General features: G+C 36.7%; 1 long non-coding RNA gene across 1 annotated transcript; it reads right to left on the bottom strand.

Annotated features, from left to right (window-relative positions):
- Positions 1-559: 559 nt before the first annotated feature.
- Positions 560-2,696, bottom strand: LOC123911365. Its single transcript, XR_006810486.1, has 2 exons — positions 2,218-2,696; positions 560-785 (listed from the first exon to the last, which is right to left on the bottom strand). It is a non-coding gene; the product is annotated as an uncharacterized LOC123911365 (long non-coding RNA).
- Positions 2,697-3,702: the final 1,006 nt, after the last annotated feature.

The following is a 3,702-nucleotide window of genomic DNA, read 5'->3' as shown; positions in this document are numbered from 1 at the left end:
CACGATCGCAGCACCTCTAGCCGGTCCACACGAACAGTTTTCGTTCACCTCTTAGTGCTAGCTGCAAGACGACCGTAGAGGGAGATTTAGTGCGGTTAGGGTTTTAGAGAATTTTAGGGTTTCTCTAAAATTCGGATTATGTGTGTAACCACAAGACTGAATTGCATAAGGCTCTATTTATAGAGCTTCTTATGTTGTCTTCAGGCCAAAGTGGTTATTGGACTTCGCAAGCCCAATAACATATTGTTACTAATCGCACCCCACTAATAAGTCATACTTATTTCTCCCGTCATTAACCGTCCTTATGTGTATGACCCTGAAGGTTCCTATGACGTTGGCAATAATATTAATCTCAATATTATAAACAGTGAGCGGTATCTAGCAACACATCACTGCTACCCAAGTCACAAGAATGTCACGTGATCTGACAAACTTTTCCGTGATAAATATCTTGTGTATAATTACCCTTTTACCCTTATGTCTATATTGAACACAAGGCATAGTATGTCACCTGTAACACCCCAACTAAATTGTCTAGAATATTTAGCCGAGATATTAATAATTGAATCTGAGTACATTAAAATTACAGAATAAATTAATTGAATTACAAGATATCACATGAATAACGTGATAATCCGGTACAATATAGCGGAAGAGAATTAAATTCTAACTTAACAGATTAACATAAAAACAAAGAAGAAGACGATAGTCTTCTAATCCGATAATCCAAGATCAACCTCGATCATCAGTTCATGCCTGGTCCTTGCTCCGGTTAACCTATTTACCTAAAAAAAATTGAAAGTCGTGGGATGAGACTACTAAGCCTCAATGAGCTCCTACTACCCAACTACTGGTGACTACACCGGGGCAACTGAAACTAATAGTTTCTAACTTTAACCTGAACCTGAATATCTAATAGTCTAATCGTGACATAAACCCGAAGTTTTCATAATATGATAATAAAGAAATAAAGGTGTAACACACATAATAATTATCTTGTCAATTTTATCATAACAGAATCACCCCGGGGTAAGCCGGTCCCGGAGTGCCTGGCCTGGTATTACCGATAATAATGTACGTCGGAATACAACATGAGCTTACAGTTCTTATTACATGATTTTGGATTCTGAATGAATCCCCTGACAAGGTACTAATGACCAAGCAACTTGACATTGGTACTAATGACCAAGCATCCAGATAAATAATGATAAATAATTCATAATCCTGAACCTGATTGTTTTCCTACCCAAAGAAAAGAAGACCTTCCCGGGGCAATTCTAACTATCTTGAATATCCTGATTCAATTCCTATGTCTACTAATTTTAATACATGTATGAAAGTCCGTAATCGTGGGATTTAGTCACTTATCGTCTTTACCAAATACTCCGTACATAAATCAAAAGGTTTTCAAAATAATATCAGCTTGCATTGGCTCAAGAGGCTAGTGCACCAACTCATGCAACTCAGTTTTTCCAAATAAAGGTTTTGTGCTACATGAGTCGATTCCTGCTTCCTTTGAACCGATTCAAGCCCTGCTCAGGCCTGGTTTTAGCCGACTCAAACTGTTTATGCACCGGTGCAAACATTCCCAAATTTTATAAAACACATTCTGCGCTTATGCACTAGCTCATACATGGCATGCACCGGCTCATAAGGCGCAGAAAACACATTTTTTTTCAGTCCCAGGGAGTGCATGCGCCGATACATGTTCTGTTTGAACCGCATCATACACTGACCTGCAGAACCTAGCAGAAATTTCCAAGTCCAAAACAGCTTATTTTTCATTCTTTTTACACTAAATTCCACAATTACCAACAATCAGCATGTAAGGGTCTGTTTAAGCATTTAATTAGTTTAATTTATGTGTTTACCCTAAATCCTAATCAATCCTAAGAAATAACCTAACTTAATGTTGTCATGCATAGATAGCAATTTGGGGAAAACTAATTGAAACTAATTGATAGCAATTCCGAACTGTTTCGCATGCTTATAATCATCCGCTTGAGCCGCTCAAGATGCAAACCCGTAGCACATAAAACACCAAAATTCCAGATTTTCTGCACAATTCCTGCTACTGGCTTCCAACTTCAAAAATGTCTATCAACCTCATCGCTCGTCCAAAAATTATGAAACCGGTACCACAACGACCGTATTTGAGTTAGCTATCCATAGAAATAAACGGTATCTCATTCGGAGTTACAGAGAGAGAACAGTTACCTTTTTAGTGCAGGTCTGTCCTTGAATACGGGTTTGATACCAAAATTCCCATTTCTTCTTGTTTGCTCCAAAATTACCAATCCAATCCCTTCAAATTTAATCTGTTTTCTTCAATCCCCAAACAACTCACATGCAAGCACAAGATAGTAAGATTAAATCTAGGTTTTCTAAGAACAAAGAATGGGATGGTCAGAGAGGAGAAGAAGAGATTGTAACTCTTACCTTAATTTCCAACACTCAGAAACTCCAAATCATGAGGTTAAGCACATGCAATCTGAATTAAACCAATTTGAAGATTGGGATTTTGAGAGAGAGAGTCCGTGAGATAAGAGGGAGTGAAGTGTAGAATTGACATATTCTTTCTTATCTAATGAATGGTTATGGAAGATGAACACTTACGCAAGGCTTGTAACTAGGCAAATGGAGAAAATTGAGTTTAGCCATTAGAGAGGGAGAAGAGTTCGGTTGACAGAGAAAGAAGGAAGAGAACAAGAGCTGAATAGTTTTACTCTTCTAGTTTCAATATATTACCCATTGTATGAATGAGTTAATGTCCAAATTGCCCTTCCACTTGTTACTAATATACCATTGTGTCCCTTAACCACATAATTCCTTTAATATTCCCATAAACCTTATTATTGTTTGTTAATTGGAACCTCCAATTAATACTAAAAATATTAATTAGAGTTGGGTTGTTACATCACCCTTGCTAAGTTCAATATTGGGCCCATAAACATATCTCCTGTTATGTAGGAGGGGCAAATTACATCTAGGTCACTCATGTCCCTCAGCATGATTCGTGGAATACCCATCAACCAACTTTATAGTCATCCTGTTACGGATAACGTTTGAATGACAACAAGGTAATACACTCCTACATCTAGGGTACATAGTGATTTCAGGTCGAATGGTGGAATACACCACTTATCACTATGAGAATATCTTATGACATTTCATAACACACTATGTAGTATTCTCACGGTGGGTCAATCCGATACAAATGTTACCCTTAACATTTATATCTATGTGAAGACTTGATAACTCTTTATTTATGATCCGTGAGATGTGATCATCAGTCTACCAACATAATAGCCTCTATGCTTTAATGTTATCCCATTTCACTTTAAAGCTTGACTACGGATGTTTTAAGAACAGTGTTCTTATGTTTAATGGATTCTCACGATTAAGTCATACTTAACGTTCCACTTAACGAACTAACTATTCTAGAGACTTTATTATTTTAACACATAAACATAATAAAGAAGAGCCTTTATTTAATAAATGAATTATTCAATACAAGTATCATGCAATCATAAATAATTGGCCTCTAGGGCTTACACCAACAGCTGTGTCACCAAACACTGGACTAAAACAAGATATGATACATTTATCTTATCTTGTCTCTTATCATGTGTACCAAACGGGCCCTTCAGGTTTAGTAAATAATTATTGTATTTGGTTTATATTATAGACCAAATACAATAG

The sequence above is a fragment of the Trifolium pratense genome, linkage group LG2 (genome assembly GCF_020283565.1).
Source record: "Trifolium pratense cultivar HEN17-A07 linkage group LG2, ARS_RC_1.1, whole genome shotgun sequence".
NCBI classification, from domain to species: Eukaryota; Viridiplantae; Streptophyta; class Magnoliopsida; order Fabales; family Fabaceae; genus Trifolium; species Trifolium pratense.
Note: the sequence above shows the minus strand (reverse complement) of the source record. Positions and strands in the feature narration are given on the sequence as shown.